The sequence below is a fragment of the Giraffa tippelskirchi genome, chromosome 4 (assembly GCF_054371585.1).
Source record: "Giraffa tippelskirchi isolate mGirTip1 chromosome 4, T2T-mGirTip1v1.2.pri, whole genome shotgun sequence".
NCBI lineage: Eukaryota > Metazoa > Chordata > Mammalia > Artiodactyla > Giraffidae > Giraffa > Giraffa tippelskirchi.
Genome location: NC_137278.1, coordinates 17,222,258 through 17,243,961, shown reverse-complemented (window position 1 = coordinate 17,243,961; position 21,704 = coordinate 17,222,258). Strand labels below are relative to the sequence as shown.

The following is a 21,704-nucleotide window of genomic DNA, read 5'->3' as shown; positions in this document are numbered from 1 at the left end:
CCCTGCATTCATCCCCCACTTGCCAAAGAACTTGTCTGACATCAGTTACATGTTAAAGAATTATTCTCTGTTGAATTGAAATGGTATCTTTTTTTCACATATTCAGTCTCTATTTATGCTTGAGTCTTTATCTGGATTCAAGCATACACACTACTATATATAATATAGTGAAGAAGGACCTACTGAATAGCACAGGGAACTCTACTCAATTCTCTGTAGTGATGTACATTTGAAAAGAATCTAAATAAGAGTGGATATATGTATATGGCGGAGAAGGCAATGGCACCCCACTCCAGTACTCTTGTCTGGAAAATCCCATGGATGGAGGAGCCTGGTAGGCTACAGTCCATGGGGTCGCTAAGAGTCGGACAACTGAGCGACTTCACTTTCACTTTTCCCATTCATGCCCTGGAGAAGGAAATGGCAACCCACTCCAGTATTCTTGCCTGGAGAACCCCAGGGACAGCGAAGCCTGGTGGGCTGCCATCTATTGGGTCGCACAGAGTCGGACACGACTGAAGTGACTTAGCAGCAGCAGCAGCAGCAGCAGCAGCAGCATATGTATATGGATAACTGATTCACTTTGCAATACAGACGAAACTGACACAACATTGTACACAACTATACTTCAATAATTTTTTTTAAATAAAAGAAAATTTCTAAGCAAAGAAGATTAAATTCTTATCTGGGTCTCTACTCTTCCCTGGCCTTGGTCTTTTATATGTTGCCAGTTGTGTCCTTCATAACATCATTGTTAAAAAATGAGATTATCTCTACTCCCCACTCCCAATCATGACTTTATCTCGGTTATTCTAAAGATATTATATTGGGGTTCAAGGTCCTAGACTGTCACAGTTATGTGGGATCAATGTCATCTGAGGCTGGCCCCAGCAAGTCATGGATGGGGAAACCAAAGACATAAAAATAGAGCAATGTGACTGTTGATGGATGGGAGTCATCACCAGGCCCAGGATTTAAGTCGTGTTTATACACTTTGCTTCTACCCTTCACCTTTGTTCCTACCACATCACATGTCCTTGTAATCTACCTCTGCTCCCTGTGCTGGTCCCCTTCTCTCCACCCCAGTGGATGCTACCCAGTCCTTCTAACGTGATCTTGGAAAAGCAGAAGCTGGGCAGGAGAGAAGCGAGGATGCTGTGTTGTCTGTGTGGAAAATGCTACCATGTTACACCCTGTGGGGCTTATTCTGAGCTATCTGTGGAGTAAGAAGACCCTGAAGTCAGGGCTGCTTGGCTCTGGAAGCTCTCTGATCACGTGGGACTTGAGGTGAACATGGCTGTCCTACCACCCCTGGTGCAGGACGTCAGGAATGCCAGCTGGCCCGGAGCCTGTTTGCAGAGGCAGCGGGGGCAGTCCTAAGCCAGGTGTCCAGTGATGTGCATGATGGAAATGCAGCAGAGGCCAGCAGACCCACAACGGGGAGGTTTCTAAAGACAAGCACCCTGGCTGCTCTGTGAGTTGAACACAACCAGGGCACGAGCGTGAGGCTGGGAGAGTGTGTGGGTTCTGGGGTGCACGGCCGAGATCAGCGATGTGAACCGGGTGGCAAGAAGCGGGTGTCTGTGAATGCTGGGAGGATGGTGTTTGGAGAAGAAAATATGGAATGGAAAATGTGGACCTTCTCCTGGCTGTAGCAGGAGTGATGCCTGCTTCTCCTGGAGACAGGCTGGATCCAGACACAGCACTTGAGGGATTTCTGAAACCACCCCCTTCTGAGGCTCTCATGTGGTACCCAACACCTGGGCCTTGGCTGGGAGAGACTGTGGGACTTGGTGACCCCAGGGCAGTTTCCTGGGCAGGCCTCAGCAGCTTTATCATCAAGGCCGCTTGGTGCCAGAGAGGAAGATGAGGATAACTAATGGCCGTGGCCCTTGGGATTTGTTTCAAACCTCATAGAGGGCATTCTCAGGCCTTCCAGAAATAACAGAGAACATTTTTCTGGGGGGTATAATTCCTGCTTCATGGAGGAGGAGCAACACAAATTTTGCAGCCCAAAAGTGCCCCCGTTTTTCTTCTTTTTGACCTCATTTTTCAAACCGAGTTGAGGTGGCCCAGGAACCCTGGGATTATGTGTGTTTTCCCACGTTGCTTTGGACACCCAGTATGTTGGTGGAGCTCTGACTGTTTCGAGATTAGCACTATTCAAAATATGCTACCTTTGCCCCCAGGCATGAAGCCTGCATTTTCTCAAGGCTGAGACCTGTCAGAAGAGGAAGCAGAAGCGAGTTGTGGGAAAGCTTGATAATAACGTGGGCAAGAGGAGAGTATCCTTCTCAACAGGCCTCGGAAGCAAGATTCCTGGGGAAGTCAGGCTCAGTTGGTGACAAAAACAAGGAGCAGGTACTTAGGATCTCATAATTCTAAAATGAATTCTAAAATACAAAATCTCTGCTGTTCTGTTTTAAGAGTACATCACTATGTAAATATTAACAGATGGGGATACTGACTTAGAATAGTTACTCCTCATAGTAAGTGGCTCCCCTGGAGGAACCTTAGCATCTTCCCTGGGGACGGAGGAAGCAGAAGCTCGTGCCTCTCCAGGCGGTTAGAGGGATGAGATGCCCGGCTGCTCTCAGCTAGTCGTCAGTTTTTTTCGTGGATCCCCACCATATGCATCATCAATCAGGGAGGCAGGCAGGAAGTCACCCATTAGGGTGGGTTCTTGTGCAGTGTTTTGGGGAAATACTAGCCGTTTGTCTACCCTGGGGTTGGGGAGGCCCCACAGGAACAGGTTGTTATGGACTGAATGGCTGTTTTCCCCAAAATTTGTGTGTTGGAGCCCTGACCCCTAATGAGAAGGTATTGTGTTGCCATTGTTGTGTAGTTGCTCAGTCGTGTCCTACAGTTTACGACCCTATGGACTGTAGCCCACCAGGCTCCTCTGGGCGTGGGATTCTCCAGCAAGAATACTGGAGGAGGTTGCCATGCCCTTCTCCAGGGGATCTTCCTGACCCAGGGATCGAACCCAGGCCTCTTGTGTTTCCTGCATTGGCAGGCAGGTTCTTTACCGCTGAGTCACCTGGGAAGAGCAATGTGAGCGTATTAGGAGATGAGTATGTTTAGATGGGGCCATGGGGTAGAGCACTGTGTTGGGATTAGTACCTGTAGGAGGACAGGGGAAGGCACCAGAACTTCTCCACCAGGCGAGGAGACAGCAAGAAGGCAACCATCTGGTGTCAAGAAAAGGGCCCTCGGTAGACCCTGGATCTGCCAGCACCTGGGTCCTGGACTCCTCAGTCTGCAGAACTGCTAGGAAGACATCTGCTGTAAGTCCCCCAGGTCGGGACATTTCACTCTGCCAGCCCAAGTAGACTAAGGCAGAACAGGCAGTTCCGTGTCAGAGACAGCTGGGCCCCCGGCTCACCTCCAACATTCCTATAACTGGATGACCTTGCATGGCTCTAAACTCAGTACTTCTAAAACAGAGATAATGTCTTCCTTGTAGGACTGTTGTTCCATCTAGAACACACACACATCCAACCCTTGAGTCCTACTTCCCCCTCCATGTGTATATAATGCATCTGGCCCTCGATGCACCTCAATATATTATTCTTATTGTCTGCATGCATGCATGCTCAGTTACTTCAGTCATGTCTGACTCTTTGAGACCCCAAGGACTATAGCCCACCTGGCTCCTCTGTCCACTGATGCTCCAGGCAAGAATACTGGAGTGGGTTGCCATGCCCTCCTCCAAGGGATCTTTCCCACCCAGGGATCAACCCTGGGTCTCCAGGCAGATTCTTTACCGTGAAGCCACCAGGGAAGCCCAGTTCTTATTTTCTACTGGTTTATACAAATAGAAGCTCTTGTAGAGCTGCCATCTATGTGGTGAAGGTGATGTGCTAAAGGAGACATTTAGAACCTGGACTTTAGAGTGGAGGAACCAACTGGACATGGAGGTCCTAAATCTGGAGGGACTCAGATTTGACTTATTTTTAGTATACTCTAATGTGGAAACTAAAAAGGTAGCATGCATTCTCCTCTAGAGGTAAGCACCCAATAATAAGCCCCTATGAATAGTGAAGAAAAACTGCTGCTCACAGCTTTTCCGTTTTTGATGAATAGGCTCTGATGCCACAGTAATGGTATTTAGTAAATTATAATGCTTCCATTAAATTATAGTTCTGTGGCAAGTAGTTGTGAATTCAATTACACTGCTTGGCTTCTAGCTATCCTGCATATTTCATCAAAAGTTGATTTGCCACCGATAGCTCCACATTTCTATGAAGAAAAGAATGCATTTGGCAAAATTTGGGTTGAAAGTCAACCAGCGAATGAGAGGCTTATTGGAGTCCTCCATTAGCTGGGAAATTTGCAGTCACCTTCCATTGACACGGGGCTGCCCTAAGACCCTGTCCTAGGGAGGCCCTCTTTGTGCTGCTCCTTCTATCCAGGCCTACAGTCCAGCAGCCCCGAGAGAGGGTAAAAGGTGGTTCTCTCAATTTTCAGGTGAAACCAAAGGTGGATCCCACCTGGAAAAGGAAGGCTCCAGTGCATAAGTCTGCTAGGAAACCTCAAGTTCAAGTTAGCCCTCCTAGGACATGAACTCCAGTTAGTGACAAGAGACCTGAGAGTCAGCTTTCAGGGGTTCAAGTTTCTTTGGTGGATAGGATCTGAATTAACTAGCCCTCCTGAGCAGTGCTAAAACTTCACTGTAGACTGAGAAGTCTTCACAGCGAGGTCAAAGGCAGGAAGACATTGGCATGACCCAAAGAGTGGGGCAAACAGCATTACTTACCTCAAGTGTTGATGTGAAGAGTAAATGAATAATGAACGTAATATACTTGAGACAGTGCCTGGCCTTTAAGAATGTTGCATGTAAATATTATTATTGTTGTTAAGCATATTATCTATTATTAGCACACCTTGAGGAACTCTGTGGTCCACAAAGAATATTTGGAATCATAGCCAAAGAGGGATTCTTGAGAGTGGACCAATCGTTGCTGTTGTTCAATCCCTCAGTTATGTCCAACTCTTTACCACCCCGTGGACTGCAGCACGCCAGGGTTTCCTGTCTATCACCATCTCCCAGAGTCTGCTCAAACTCATGTCCTTTGAGTCGGTGATGCCATCCAACCATCTCATCCTCTGTCACCCTCTTCTCTACCTGCCTTCAATCTTTCCCAGCATCAGGGTCTTTTCCAGTGATTGGGATCTTGACATCAGGTGGCCAAAGTATTGGAGCTTCAGCTTCAGCATCAGTTCTTTCAATGAATATTCAGGGAGTCAATAGTTGTCTCCATTTTGTGGTGTAAGATGACCTTGGTTCCATGTCTACCTGATAAAGGAACACACTTTCCAAGTCCATCACCAGATTGTGATGCAGGGCTGGGATTTGGATCCTATCATACTATAGTACCTCCTCCTAGACACCCATTGCCACACAACCAAGGTATCATAGAACTTAACTGATTAACAAGCTCCCTGACTCTAGGACTTGATTTGTTAACTTATTAACCATGCTTCATACTATAATACTGTAAAGCCTCATTTGGGCCACATTTGGGAGTATTTGAGCTGCTGTGTAGCTGAGACCTTGGTTTCCCTGATGGCTCAGTGGGTATAGAATCCTCCTGCAATGCAGGAGACACAGGAGACTCAGGTTCAATCCAGTATTCTTGCCTGGAGAATCCCGTGGACAGGGGAGCCTGGTGAGCTACCATCCATTGAGTCACAAAGAATCAGACAAGACTGAGTGACTAAGTGCAAACACACACACGCACACACACACACACACACACACACACACACACACACACACACACACACACAGCTGAGAACACACCAAGGCAGAGGACCTGTGTATGAAGAGGAAAAAGGAAATCCCACAATCTACAGACACTGAGAGGTAGTGTTGATTCCTGCAAGGTTCTAGAATGTCCATGGATTAAGCATGAGAAGTTTTCAGTGATGTCTGGTTCTCCCAACAGCTGGTCAGAGGATTGAATTCTGCTTCCTGGAAGTTGAGGGTGGGTGTGCAGAAAGAGGTGATACAGATCAGTTCTTATTACTCTGAGCCTGCTCCTCTCTGCTCCCCATGCCACAAGTACATGTTGGCATGAGACTGCCTAGAGAGCAAAATATTCTGGTATTCTTGGCTAACTCCAGGAGGACAGCTATCTTGGAGAGGAACTAAATTTGTCTTTGTCATCCACTGTTATTTTGGTCTTGTGCTTTTTCTTTTGTATTTGTTTCTGTTTTAAACTGAAGCATAATAATCTGTCTTGCTTTTTTATTAATATATGGAAGCATAGTCTACCTTGATTGATATTATATGGTTTGTAAAAGAACAGGTCTAACTAAAGAGATCAAGAGGAACTATACACACTTCCATTATGTGATGAATATATTGTAGGTTATTTCTTTTTATTATGCTGTTAGACTAGCAAACTGGGGCAATGATGTTCATTTCATTACTTAGTTTTCATTACACTTTTTGAAAAAATATTTATTAAATCTCTTGAGCAAGAAGGAAAAGTATGAGCTCAGTGCTACAAGAGTCAGATTGAATTTTGAACACATAAATTAATGTATTAAAGTGAATCTGAGCAAAACCCCCGGTGAACTGTCATGGGATTGGTTCATTCTTTGAACTGTGGGTATGCACTCAGTCACTTAGTAGTGTCCAACTCTTCAGGACCCCATAGGCTGTAACCCACCAGGCTCCTCTGTCCATGGAATTTTCCAGGCAAGAATATTGGAGCAGGTTTCCATTTCCTTCTTCAAGGGATCTTTCCCACCCAGAGATCGAACCTGCATCTCGTATGTCTCCTAGGTTGGCAGGCAAGTTCTTTACCAACTGAACCACTGGGGAAGTCCTTCATTCTTTGCTCTGTACCTTCCATAAAAAAGGAATGGTTGGAACCAGGATTTATGATATTCTTGCTAAATGTACAAAATTAACTAGATTAAATCCAAATTAAATTATGTTCAGTTATATGCTATGATGTTAATTTAATAGTATAATATAAAATTTCTATGCTCATTTAATGCAATGTTATTCATTTTCTCCAAAGGTTGGTAAACACCTATCCAAGACTAGGAGAGCTATTCAAGACTAGGAGAATCCCGCCAGGCTCCATAGAATTCTCCAGATAAGAATACTGGAGTGAGTTGCCGTTTCCTTCTCCAGGGAATCTTCCCAACCAAGGGATGGAACATGAGTCTCTTTCTTTGCAGGCAGATGTTTTACCGTCTGAGCCACCAGGGAAGCCCAGCAGGAGAATAGTTAAATACATTGTAACTTGTGTCCTTAAAGAACATTGAATGTCACTGGGTTTGTTAAAGATATAATGTTAAATTAAAGATGAAGTAATTACAAAATTATATACAGCGTGAGCCCAGTGTGGTTTTAAAAGGAAAAGACCATGGTAGGGAGGCTCAAGAGGAAGGGGATATATGTATACATATAGCTGATTCACTTTGTTGTACAGTAGAAACTAACACAATATTACGTGTGTGTGCTCTGTCACTCAGCCATGTCTGTCTCTTCACAACCCCATGGACTGTAGCCTGCTAGGCTCCTCTGCCCATGGAATTTTCCAGGCAAAAATATTGGAATAGATTGCCATTTTCCTTCTCCAGGGGATCTTCCTGACCCAGGGATCGAAATTGGCATCTCTTGTGTCTCCTGAATTGGCAGGTAGATTCTTTACCACTAGTGCCACTTGGGAAGCTCAACACAACATTACACATCAATTAAAAAAAAAGAAGAAGAAAGGACCAAAGCACCCAAAGATGATTTTTCTTCTTTCTTTCTCTTTTTAAATTTCCAATAGTTTTTTTACATAGATGGGTATTATTTTTATAATTAAAATAATTAAATAATTAAAAAAATTTTCCAACAGGTATATAAAGAACTTTGTCAAAAAATGTATGAGAAAAAAAAATCCCCTGGATTTTTCTCAAATACTATCTGCTCTCATTCATTCACACATTTGTTCTTCTATTTGCTTGTTCATTCAACACGTCAGTATTGAGAACCCAGGTTGCTCAAGGTCATGGGTGCACTAAGTTGACTATTTGCCAGCTCTTTAAGTACAGATCAGGGGCTTTCCTGATAGCTCAGTTGGTAAAGACTCTGCCTTCAACACAGGAGACCCCGGTTCGATTCCTGGGTCTGGAAGATCTCCTGGAGACGGGATAGGCTATCCATTCCAGTATTCTTGGGCTTCCCTTGTGGCTCAGCTGGTAAAGAATCCACCTGTAATGCAGGAGACCTGGGTTCAATCCCTGGGTTGGGAAGATCCCCTGGAGAAGGGAAAGGCTACCTACTCCAGTATTCTGGCCTAGAGAATTCTATGGATTGTATAGTCCATGGGGTCGCAAAGAGTCAGACACGACTGAGTGACTTTCACTTTCACTTCACTTTTCACTAAGTACAGGTCTTGTTCTCCACTGTACTTGAGCGTTCAGAACCACTGAATTCCACTGTTGAGCTGTATGTTACAATATTACTGCTGGAATATTGTGAAAATTGCAGTGTGTGCTCATTGTTCCTTCTCCCTGCCCCAATTTCCTTCCTTCCAGTTGATGGTGAATTACAACAGATGCAGACAGAAGAGGCCAGAGTGGCAACCCGAGTCATCACAACTGGGGACCAACGGGACAGTGGGTCAGATTCTACAGGTTGGGGTATACTCTATGCTGCACTTTGCATCTGGGACACTTTCCCAAGAATGAAAAGCAAAACGAAAGAATGCACACGGGTCAAAGATTTGAGGCTGTTATCCAGAAACCAGGGAAAACAAGCAACAGGAGCTGGGGTTGTTAAGCCAAGATGTGCACATTTGATGCAACTAGTTAATTTGTTCAGATCCTTAGGGAACATCTACCTTCTAAAGTAAAGAAATGTTGCTATTCAGTCATTGTCATGTCCAACTCTCTATGACCGCATGGATTGCAGCATGCCAGGCTCCTCTGCCCTCCACAATCTCCTGGAGTTTGCTCAAAATTCATATCCACTGAGTCAGTGATGCTATCTAACCATTTCATCCTCTGTCGTCCCCTTCTCCTTTTGCCTTCAATCTTTGCCAGCATCAGGGTCTTTTCCAATGAATTGGCTCTTTAGTGTTGGAGCTTCAGCTTCAGCATCAGTTCTTCCAATGAATAGTCAGGGTTGATTTCCTTTAGGGTTGACTGGTTTGATCTCCTTACTGTCCAAGGGACTCTTAAGAGTATTCTCCAGCATCAGTTTGATTTAAAAAAAAACCAAGAGCAAAAATGATGTACTGTAGCAAACAGGCCCTTAGAAGTGGGTGCCCACTTCTGCATACTTACACCTTCACTTCCCCAGGTGCAGAGCTCCTGAGAGGCACCTATCAGTATCGGTTTTATGTTGAATTCGCTGAGCCTTCACTTGTCAACATCAATTAATTTATAGTAGGTGCTTTTAATATGCTAAAATATAGTAGAATGTGGAGAAGGAAAATTTTAACAGCCATGGAAGCTTCCATTGTCCCTGCCCCCAGGCACTATATTTTGTAGTGTAATTTTAAAAGTTACAAGTCATGGGGAAGAAAGCATTTCACAAGCCTCTTGGGAAACAGCTCTCTCTTCTGATCCCTGTAGATTGTTATTTGGAAAAAAATATATCCTCAGAATTAGAGGACTGGGAAATTTTGCTTTGTTTCTTTATTGAAAATGAGATAGCAGAGATAAATATATTTTATTTGAAATGTGATTTTTTTTGTTTAAAAAATAAGATATCCTTATAAAAATTCAGAAACTATAAGAACATATTTTTATACATATAAATTTACTTTTAAACATAACTTAAAAGTAAAAGTAACCCTAATTTTCCTAGTAGACATAGTCACTGTTTATATGTATAGTTAGACAGATATACACACATATAGTTTCACATAAAAATTATACAGTTCTTTATATACAAAATAATCTCAAGTGTGTATATTTATAGAATATTTTGCATTTTCCTACTGCTTTATATATACAATTTTTTCTTAGCATTTAAAATATAAATTGACATACCTCCTTTTATAAACCTCATTTTATTGGCTGCATAATATTCCATTGCATATTCACAATGGTGATTTTTTTTTTTTTTTAAGGTAAAAATTCCCTTTGGATGTAAAATCATAGACTGGTACTCTTCCTACCTGCAGAAGTATCGTGAAACTCTAAGAAGATAATTCTTAGATCAATTGCTAAAAAAAATCCACAGACTCTGGCCAGCAGTAAGTACCAGTTCACCTACTCTCATCTAAAACTGGAAAGAGTTAACATATGTGCTGTCACCATGAGCACAGTGTGGGCAGGAAAGCCGTTCTCCTTAACCATTTTTAAATCACACCCAGGATGCATCTGGAAATGATGTCAGGCCAAGACAGAAGTATTCCTAAGTTCTAATGAAGTCAGCAACAGGATCACGCGTGGGGCACCTCGGGACACCGACCTCCAAAAGTAGATCCCCGTCTCTCCATGTCTGTTCCATGACAAAGTGTTGTCATTTGCTAATTAAATGCGTAGAATCTTTTCTCACTTTGTAAGATAGATTTCATTTGTATACATTATATAAAACCCCATAACTTAAAAGGAGAAATTATAGGACTATTTCTGGCTGGGATTTTTAAATTCTGATTTTACTGAATGACTAAGCAGTCTTGAATTCATAAATATATCTCACTTACTCAATTGTGTCCACAATAGATGGGTCTGCCATCTTCCCGTTCGCTGGCTTAGCGGATCGCCTGCACTTCCAGAATTAGAAGGGCCGCTGTCTAGACCTCCTGACGTGTGAGCAGCCCGGGCTGTGGTCCTCTCGGGCTGCAGAACCGCTCCATCCCTGCTCCGGAGCCGCCTTTAATCTTGGTGCTGTTTGCAGACAGACTTTAAAAAGCTGCCTCGAGAATACATCCCTGCCAGTAGTTTAGTGTGTCACGCTGAGGATGAGAATTTTGTTCTATTCTTAAGATGCAGCTATTTGTGTGGGGGGAGCTTTGGCCAACAGGAAAGAAAGCCGAAGGTCAGGAAAAGAACTCTGTGGGATCCTGTGCCCCGTGGGGTTCTAGGAGGGCCTTTCCTGGAAGGGGGGGAGATCTGGAAGGGTCAGCACACCCCCGGGGGTGGCTGTTTTGTGGCTTCATGAGATATTAACCCCCAGCACTCCGGGGTGAGAGATGTTGGAGCTAGACGAATTCTCTGTTTGCTTAAAAATTGTTTGCACTCTCTCTTTTTACTTTTTCCAAAAAATAATAAAATCCTCTAAAGAACTGTTTGTGGGCACTTGTCCAGGGGCAGAGATGTGAAGAATAAAGGTAAATAGCTCTTTGTAGAGAACTGGACCTGGGGAGATTGGAGGCAAATGAAAAATTTGATATCCTGGAAACTCTAAATATGCTTTTCTTTTTTAAAAAGCATTTGGGATCCACGTGCCAACCCCTACACTGGTGAAGGAGGTTGCAGAGCGCCAGCAAGCCCCACACTGGGCGGGTGGCCGTCCTGCCCCCGTCTGTGTACTAGCACTGCCACCGGCCACGGCCAGGGTTGGCTCAGGACTCCTCATGTGCGTGAGATACCGAGGAGAGGATAATTTATGGCGTGTGCTTTGAGATTCCCTTAAATAGAAAAGACCAGCCGCTCAAGTTTTCTTAGCATGTTTGCCGCTCCCAGGCCGCTCGCCGAGCACACAGCAAACACAAAGCCCCAGAAATGTCTGCAAAAAGGTTCGGGAGCGAGCCCAGCCTCCAGACTGCAAGGTCCCAAGTGACTTCCCAGTGGCAAGCAGCCCTGCAGAATGACGGCAAGGTCAAGTGTGGAAAGGGTAGGGACACGCCTCGCCAGAGTCTGGCCCCCAAGCTGGGCCCCCACCCGCATCCATCAAGCCTCATTTCCTGTCCCAGAGTGCAAATGTGAGCAGAGAAGTAGCTTATTAAAGAATAATTCATTGTAGAATCCATTACAAATTGTGATTTATAGTCTTCACTGCAAACTGAACATTGCTTTAAATTTTAACTTTGAGTAAAATGGAAATTCATTAAATGTCTACCTGGGAAGGAATGGACTTCCCTGGTGGTTCAGATGGTAAAGCGTCTGCCTAAGTGAGGGAGACGTGGGTTCAATCCCTGGGTCGGGAAGATACCCTGGAGGAGGAAATGGCAACCCACTCCAGTACTCTTGCTTGGAAAATTCCATGGATGGAGGAGCCTGGTGGGCTACAGTCCATGGGGTCACAAAGAGGCGGACACGACTGAGCAACTTCACTGGGAAGGAATAGTTCATGATTATTTAGAATCCTTAGGAGGTCATCCTTGGAAGGAAGGTTATGGCCAACCTAGATAGCATATTTAAAAGCAGAGACATTACTTTGCCAACAAAAGTCCGTCTAGTCAAGGCTATGGTTTTTCCAGTGGTCACGTATGGATGTGAGAGTTGGACGGTGAAGAAAGCTGAGCGCCGCAGAATTGATGCTTTTGAGCTGTGGTGTTGGAGAAGACTCTTGAGAGTCCCTTGGACTGCAAGGAGATCCAATCAATCCATCCTAAAAGAGATCAATGCTGGGTGTTCATTGGAAGGTCTGATGTTGAAGCTGAAACTCCAATACTTTGGCCACCTCATGCGAAGGGTTGACTCATTGGAAAAGACCCTAATGCTGGGTAGGATTGGGGGCGGGAGGAGAAGGGGACGATAGAGGATGAGATGGTTGGATGGCATCACCGACTCGATGAACATGGGTTTGGGTAGACTCCGGGAGTTGGTGATGGACAGAGAGGCCTGGCGTGCTGCAATTCATGGGGTCGCAAAGAGTCGGACACGACTGAGCGACTGAACTGAACTGAACTGAACTAGGAGGTCATCGGGTTAGCGTTCATATCCCCTACAGTCAGCATTTTGTAGACATCTCCTTTTCTTAGATCTTGGGCTCAGCAACTTTAAATAGGTGACTGCCTGTGTCAGGGGGTTCAGGGGGTCTTCTGGAACCCTAGTGCTCTCATACCCATCCCCAGGTTCCCACTGGAGACTCAGTTGGGTGTTTGTGATTCAGAATTCAAGGGAAAAGGATAAGCTGGTGTGACGTGTGAGGAATTCTTAGGAGGAGGGCAAAGTGGTGAATCTTATCCTGACTGTATAGAGGGGGTGACCACCAGAAACAAGTCCAAGGGGCTAGGGGAGGGGGCACACAGAGGCGGCGATGGTCAGCTGGGGTGAGGGAGCTTGAGAGAAAGCTTCTCAGAGACATGGCAACCGGGAAGAGTCCTGTAACAGGAGTCAGGCAAAGGTGTCTAGAGAGGAGAAAGGGGGCGTCGAGGTCAGGTGAAGGCAGGGCCAGGACACGGCGTGTCTGGGCTGCAGGATGGAGCCTACTGGGGTGAGAGCTTGGGCAGGAGTGTGAGCCGTGCTCAGAAGCGTCCTGGGTCCTCCTGTAACTTCACTCCGATGTGATACAACAGATGCCACTGGCTGGGAGGGCCTGGAGAGTCAGCTACCTGTTTCCCAACATTTGCTCAGAAAGGGCCTCAGGGAAGACTCCACAAGCATCCTTGGACTTTGTGCATGACAGAGCCCGGAGTCCCAGGTAGCCAAGGAGAGGGACAGCTGGATTTCGTGGTGGGAGGTGCTTTATAGAGCAGATTATGTTCCATCTATAGTCTTCATCATGCAGATGAATCATTTTAAAGCATTTACTGAGCACATGATGACTTCCTACTTAGTGCTATTTAACATATTGAAGCACCAGTGTTTTGGTCCTCTGGTGTGAACAGCCAACTCACTGGAAAAGTCTCTGATGCTGGGGAAGATGGAAGGTAGATGGAGAAGAGGGTGACAGAGGATGAGATGGCTGGATGGCATCATCAGTGCACTGAACTTAGACTTAGGCAAACTCCAGGAAGTGACAAGGGACAGGGAGGCCTGGCGTGCTGCAGTCCATGGGGTTGCAAAGAAGTCGGACACGACTGGGTGACTGAAGAACAGCAACATACACCAGGAGATCGGAGGCAGCCTGGCCACCAGAAGTTTCCTGTTGCGTTAGATTGACTCAGCCTGTCCCAGGCTATGGGGTGCTGATTTGGTAAACTGATGTGGACCAGATGACAGAGAGGGGTTCAAGAGAGGGACAGAGACTTGATTGGGATGGCAAAGTGATCATGTCTAGGTGGATGGAGGCAGGAACAACAGCTTCCCTTGCAAGGGGAAGCCTGGAAACATGCTTTTGTGTCAGAGATTGTGAAAAGGAAATAGCAGCCTTGGAGATCAGTGGAAAGGAATCAAGCAGGTGTAGAGTGGCTGACATGGGGGCGGGATGAGGAGAGGGTGCTGGTGTTCAGCTGACTGAAGGGCCAGGTAGGTGGGTTAAAATGCACTGCCTTCAGGAGGAGCAGCTGAGAAGCAGCCTGAGAAGCTGTCAGGCGACAGGGAGCGGTGGAGCCTGAGGCAAACAGAGAATGTAGGGAGGTCTCCTGACATCAGCTCTGGTTTTAACCTGGCACCGCACAAACCAAACTGGTGGCTGCGATTGATGCTAAGTCTGTCAACTCTCGGGGCTTCCCTGGTGGTCCAGTGGTTAAGACTTTGCCTTTCAATGCGGGGGGTGTGCGTTTGGTTCCTGGTTGGGGAACTAGGACCCCAGAGGCCAAAGACCAAAAAAAGCGGCATAAAAACAGAAGCAATAATGTAACAAATTCAATAAAGACTTTTAAAAAATGGCCCATATAAAAAAATCTTTAAAAAGAGCTTTTAAAATTTTCATCTTCTTTTTTTTTTTTTTTTTTTGCAGAGGAGGGGACATAATTTTAATGTTGCAAACTCTCTCTCAAGGCCTTCCTGGTGTCTCAGCAGTAGAGAATCCTCCTACCAATGCAGAAGTTGCAGGTTCGATCCCTGGGTTGGGAAAGTTCCCTGGAAGAGGAAATGGCAACCCACTCCAGTATTCTTACCTGGAAAATCCCATGCACAGAGGAACCTGGCAGGCTACAGTGCATGGGGTCGCAAAGAGTCGGACACGACTGAGCAACCAAGCATGCGCACACACACAGTGTGATATTAGTATAGCTCCAGGAACTGTGGTGAAGCAAATGAGAAAAAAAAAGAAAGAAGGAAAGCATGGAATGCCAGTGAGAAAACTGAAGCGTCTCCAACTTAAAACAAACAAAACACGGCCTTGATTATTAAAAATAGAAACCTGAGGTAATACATCCAAGAACGTTACAAATCCATGCACTTTTCATTAATTCCTCAAGGAAAAACTTCTGCAAGCTCACAGAAGCTCTCTGGAATCCTGGGGATGGGGGCAGGGTATAAATAGATGTGCGGGAGACATGGAGTCAGAGACGGTTCTATATGCTGACAGGATGGTAAACAAGTGAGCAGTTGCCTCCGTGGCACAAACACTGGGACTCGGCTAGTTCCGACTCCTAGCTCTGAGTCTCTGTGACTGTGCCACCAAAATTAAGATTTCTCACTTTACATCTCACCATTCTTGACGGGGCCAGAGCTGGTACAACATGAAATTCCGTCTAGAGTGATTTCACCCTCGAAGCAAAACTGCAATGTCTCATATGGCAACGCAGCGCTGTATTCACGACTGCCTTTTCTTCCTTCCTTTCTTTTCTTTTTTTTTTCATTTTTCTTTTTATTTATTTATTTATTTTTTTTGTAAGCAGAAAAAATAATGTGGTTTGATGCAATGGTCCAACACAATAGGAGCTAATGAATAGAGCATGTTGCACTTGAGAGAATGCAGTTCAATTACTGGTGGTGCCAATCAAGTCAGAAATATTAACCATGGTAACCGCAGATTTCCAGCTTTATAGAGGCATAGGGGAGGCAGTTGCTCTCTGCTGATCACTGGGGTCCTGGGAGAGCCAAGGGCTCGGAGTGACAAAGTACCACTGAGCTGGTGAAAGCCGGTTTCACAAAGATGGGCATTGATGGACTTCTGCTCCAAAAAGTCCCGCTGAGGAGGCCCAGGGCTTTATTCCCAGAGAACTTGCAGGAGTCCAGGAGGGAAGGCACAATGGTGGAGAAATATGTATTTAGAGGGAGCTTAATAGAGAGAGAAGAAAGGAAGTTATGCGCAATGGGTCATTCTTTATTACAGTGATCTGGATTCATTAGAAATTGGGGGCTGTGAGTTATGTACAGGATAAAGTCATTCTTATGGGAGAAGGGGACAACAGAGGGTGAGATGGTTGAATGGCATGACTGACTCAACAGACGTGAGTTTGAGCAAGCTCTGGGAGATAGTGAAGGGCAGGGAAGCCTGGCGTGCTGCAGTCCATGGGGTTGCAGAGAGTCTGACATGACTTAGCAACTGAACAAGAAATGGGTTGAACTGTGTCTGTTTAAAACTCATATGTTGGGGCCCTAAGTCCCAGGATGTGACCTTCTTTGGAAATAGGGTCACAGCAGGTGTAACTGGTTAAGAAGAGGTCATCCTGGATGATCAGTGAATTGGGTGAATCCAACATGGCTGGTGTCCTTATAAAAAGGGGATGTTTAGACACAGAAATGCAGACAGGATGAATGCCATGTGAACTTGAAGACAGAGAATGGGTGGGTGTATCGTCAAGACACAGGACACCAGAGGTGTCAGCAAAGCCCAGCAGCTGAGGGAGAGGCATGCAACAATTTCTCCAGGGCACCTCAGCCCAGCAAACCCTTGATGTTGGGTTTCCGGCGTCTGAGGAATGAATAAATTCTGAAAGCCATTGCATTTGTGTTGCCTGTTATGGAGTACCACCCAGATCCATGGAATCAGGAACTTTGAGAGTCGGGAAAGTTACCAGAAGATTTTGGTGCACACTCAAGTTTGAGAACCACCCCTGCCAATTTCAGTTCTTAGTAAAAACAATCCAGGCATATTTAAAAAACAAAAACAAAAACAAACAAAAAAACCCAGACTTTTGGCCTTTCTTCCTAGCAGTTATCATACTCTGTTTTCCCCATGTACACACCTCAATTATTGAATTAGAATCTCACAGATATTTTTTGGAATAAGTTGTTGGGCCAGGTTTTCCTGGGATGGGCCTAGTGATTTTTCCAGTAGTTGATTTCCCAATAAGGAGTCTCCACTTTCGCACTATGTTTCCCAGTTATAACACAACTTAACACATGAATTGGTTCATTTGTGTAATTGTAGGTCCTGACCCACTCATGGGGAAGACTAAAAAGGAGACACTTCCATTTGTTCGGTGGCCCCTTGGTGAGCCAGCATGTGTCCGAGGCCTGAGCAAGTCTGTGTTCCCCAGTGCTGGGGGAGAACCAAGGACCTCCAGAGGATCCAGACAATCACACAAGTTTGGTTTGCAGAGAATCTAGCAACACTTGCTCATGTAATGCTTGATCATTAGTTTGGTGTCTTCATTTGTAAAAGAACCTTGAAATGTGATCTTGACCATGGCTTCACTCCCAGCCCTCCAGAGCTCCATCTGTGTCTCTGGGACCTTTAGGATGACACCCACGTTCCTGGGGTGGGGCCCGTCACAATTTACCCCCACTTACTTCATCAGGCTCGTTACCCTGGTCCCTCCCACCTCACTCATGTTCCATGTCATCACCTCCAACGAGAATAAAGACATCAGCTAACATTGCCCTGCCATGCATCACTCTGTGCATATGTGTGCTAAGTCCTTCAGTCACGTCCAACTCTTTGTGGCCCTATGGGGCATAGCCGACCAGGCTCCTCTGTCCATGGGATTCTCCAGGCAAGAATACTGGAGTGGGTTGCCACGCACTCCTCCAGGGGATCTTCAGGACCCAAGGATCAACCCATGTCTCTTACATCTCCTGCATTGGCAGGTGGGTTCTTTACCACTAGCGCCACCTGGGAAGCCTGTGCACCACGCCACGCTCTCCTCAATGTGCAGATACATTTCCCAGGATCAGGCTCCAATCTGGGGTCTAAGGTGCCCCCAGAATTCTAACAAGCTCTCAGGTGTCACTGGGAGGGCAGTAGTGATGGTGGGCGTATTGTACTTGAAGGAGCAGGCACTTAGCACATATTCGCGTGTTTAATCCTCACGACCACGGGTGACGTTGGTGCTATTGTTGTCCTTAATATTCAGATGGGAAAACTGAGGCACAGGATGGTGAAGTGACTTGCTTGAGGTCACGCTGCAAGGAAGTGTCAGAGTTGGGATTTGAACCCAGGAAGTCTGGCTCTAAATCCACTTTCCTGTTCACTTGCCTGTGCTGCTTTTGAAACAGGCCTGGTAAACTGTTTGTGGTATCCGAAGACCCCATCTTCTTTCTCTCCTCAATGTTCTCATCTGTGAAATGGGGCTTTGACAATACCTACCTCATAGGGTTTTCATGGGGATCAAATGAGATGATATGTGACGTTTCCTTCTGCTTCTCCTCCTTCTTTTCCTTATTATTTATACTACTGTGTGGTTACTAACATGGATTAAACCCCACTGACTCTTGAGGCTGCATCCTTAGGACTCCTTAGCTGATGAGTTACTGAAATTCTCTGCAAGTCAGTTTCCTCTTCCGAAAGAGGCATAATAATCATTCCTTCCTCATAAAGTTATTTTGTGAAGGATGAACTGCATAAAAGCTCTTTGTGCAAACTGGGTACATAGAAAAGTGTCAAAATGTTAATTATTATTATTAAATTAAATAAAAACACTTCTTTTAGGCACATCCACACTTTTATCCATACACACCAAGGCTTCCCTGGTAGTTCAGACGGTAAAGAATCTATCTGTGATGCAAGAGACCCAGGTTTGATCCCTGGGTCGGGAAGATTCCTTGGAGAAGGAATGACTACCCACTCCAGTATTCTTGCCTGGAGAATCCCAAGGATATAGGATCCTGGCCGGCTACAGTCCATGGGGTCATAAAGAGTCAGACACTACTGAGGGACTAACACTTTGGTTTGAACTTTGGTCTGTTCACATTTATCGTCAGTTAATATTCTAAGCACTTTCACAGGTATCTTATTTAATCCTTACAAAAATCTTATGCAACACTTATACCCCCTGTGTGAGTGAGAAGATGGAATCACAGAACCAGTATGACTTGCTCAGGGCAAGTGCAACCACGCTTGTAGTTCATTGTTGGTGGAGCAGAGTGGAAACCCCTAACAATGCCCATTGGTTCCTCTTTCCAAAATGGCCTGTGCAGCTCTCACAATGAAAGACCCCCTGAATGCATGGCAAGATCACTTGCATGTGTGCACTTCATGGAGTTTCTTTGCAACCCAATACATTTCTGCTCACTTAGCTTTGGTATTTTTGTGGTTTTCTTATATCTTTCTTTTAATTATGTGTTTATGTTGCTTTTTTTCCTCTCTGACTGTGACCCTTTTTGTGATAACTCTGAGCAAGTAGTCATGTCCAGCTGCTCCAGTGATCAGTCTGTCCTTGATGCTTCAGCATCATCCATATAGCTGGTCCCCGAGAGCCAAGTTCCCAGAGACAGGGTGTTGAGGTCAGAGGGGCAAATGGTTTCTCACCCCTTGCTCCTGGAAGCACTTACTTCCCCATTCATCATCTTTGAAGCTGGGGCAGGAGCCATTTATGTAAAATTAGAAACCTGAGTCCAGCTTGATCTCATAGCTCAGTTGGTAAAGAATTCACCTGCAAGGCAGGAAACCCAGGTTTGATTCCTGGGTCTGGATGATCTGCTGGAGAAGGGATAGGCTACCCACTCCAGTATTCTTGGGCTTCCCTTGTGGCTCAGCTGGTAAAGAATTCACCTGCAAATTGGGAGACTTGGGTGTGATCCCTGGGTTGGGAAGATCCCCTGGAGTAGGGAACGGCTACCCACTCCAGTATTCTGGCCTGGAGAATTCCATGGACTGTGTAGTCCATGGGGTCACAAAGAGTCGGACATGACTGAGCGACTTTCACTTTCACTGATTTCAGTACCATGTGCATCTGTGTCCCATATGGCACTCTGAGACGAACTGAGCATTGTCTAGGGTGGAGACCAGTAACTTCCCTAGGTAAATAAGAACCTTTCCAGAGGTTGGTGGTGAGCTTACAGATATTCGTTCATTTTTTTTTTAATTCATATCTATTTATTAGTATTATTATGGCTTCCCAAGTGGAGCTAGTGGCAAACAATATGCCTGCCAATGCCAAAGACCCAGGATACCTTGGGCCAGAAGGTCCCCTGGAAGAGGGCATGGCAACCCACCCTAGTTTTCTTGCCTGGAGAATCCCATGGACAGAGGATCCTGGCAGGCTAGAGTCCATAGGGTCACACAGAGTTGGACATGACTGAAACAACTTAACACTCACACATTATTATTATTATTTTAGGCTGTGTCATGTGGCATACGGGATCTTAGTTCCCTGACCAAGGATCAAACCTGGGCCCCCTGCAATGGAAGCGTGGAGTGTTAACCACTGGACCACCAGGGAAGTCCCTATTGATTCATTTTGGCTTCAAATTTGGATAGTTAGTTCTCTCCAAAGTGTTACATGACCTAAACAAGTGTTATTTGCAAAATGTAAGTGAATTTATGTGAATTTTATTTTCACGTCAGCAAGCATTTATCATAGGCCTGCGATGTGCTCAGGAATAGGACAGATCTTTTGAGGATTAAGAGCATCAGAACATACACACTCACCCACGTGCATGCACACACACAATGCCTTACAATGAACTTAGGGAGATTTGCCTCTAGCTTGGAGACCTTACAAAGAAAATAATTGGAAAATATTCACAATGTTTTCCAATTAAGAACCCAATGGAATGTGTAGGCTGCTTTAATGCTGAATGCTGTGTAGTCAGACAAAAGTGCTGCTTTTTGTGAATAATTGGGCCCACTTCATCTTGCTGTGTGAGGGAGACAAAATTTTCACTTTATTGGGGTGCAGGTGAGATGGAAATGTGGAGGACTGCTTTTCTAGAATGGAAGTGGTAATATCGTGGGAAGAGCATTGGGCTTGGAGGCCAAAGATTGCAGTCCAATTTTCTTTCTGATATTTGCTCACAGTGGGATTTTTAAACAAGTTAATTAACCTCTCTGAACCCAATTTGCTGATCTGTAAGATGCATTTAACAACGTCTCCTTTAAGGACTGCTGAGTGAAGAAGATATGCAGTGATAGAAGGGAGCATGTTCTGTAAACACCGAGGTTCTGTGTTCATTCAGATGCTGTGATGCTAAGAGTACTCTCAACGTGACTAAGGTGAATGTCCACACGTGGGGGTGATGTCAGGCAAGGAAAGAGGAGATCCATTTGGTGTCCCCATTTCTGCCCCCAGTGAGCAGCCAGGCCCGAACTGGGGGACCAAGAATCAGTGTGCCTGAAACATCGTTGGTGCAGCCCCAGGGAAAACTGGTCCTAAAGGTGGAGAAGTATGGAGTTTAGTTGTATTACTATATTCACAATGTATAGTCATCGCCATTTCTGGTTCCAGAATTTTCTATCACTGCACTTGTTAAGTGTGGAAAACCCACACCTGCTATGGAGATAGTCTGCAACTCTCCCTCTCCCTTGCCCCTGGCAACTGTCTCCATGGATTTGCCCATTCTGAATATTTCCTGCAGGTGGAGTCGCCACCATCTGTGGCCTTTTGTGTCTGGCTCCTTTCATGGAGCATAGCGATTCTGACCTTCATCCACATTGCAGCATGTACCCCGACGCCACTTCTTTTTGACATCTGAGTAATACTCCTTTGTGTGGGTGTGATTGTCACATTTCATCTTTCTGTTCATCAGCTGACAGACATGTGGGTTCTTGCTACCTTTGGGCAGTCATGAATAGT

The 21,704-nt window shown here is 45.3% G+C and overlaps 2 long non-coding RNA genes across 3 annotated transcripts in view; one reads left to right on the top strand and one right to left on the bottom strand.

Annotated features, from left to right (window-relative positions):
• Positions 1–10,516, top strand: part of LOC145544452 (uncharacterized) — a 43,346-nt gene extending 32,830 nt beyond the window's left edge. For both annotated transcript variants that reach the window (XR_014081433.1, XR_014081432.1), the window contains 5 exons: positions 1,321–1,474; positions 2,190–2,361; positions 8,551–8,649; positions 10,092–10,217; positions 10,338–10,516. This is a non-coding gene — a long non-coding RNA (uncharacterized LOC145544452). The remainder of the gene's footprint in view (positions 1–1,320; positions 1,475–2,189; positions 2,362–8,550; positions 8,650–10,091; positions 10,218–10,337) is intronic.
• LOC145544453 (uncharacterized) overlaps positions 1–11,081 on the bottom strand; it is a 35,847-nt gene extending 24,766 nt beyond the window's left edge. The window contains exon 1 of the long non-coding RNA XR_014081434.1: positions 10,671–11,081. This is a non-coding gene — a long non-coding RNA (uncharacterized LOC145544453). The remainder of the gene's footprint in view (positions 1–10,670) is intronic.
• Positions 11,082–21,704: the final 10,623 nt, after the last annotated feature.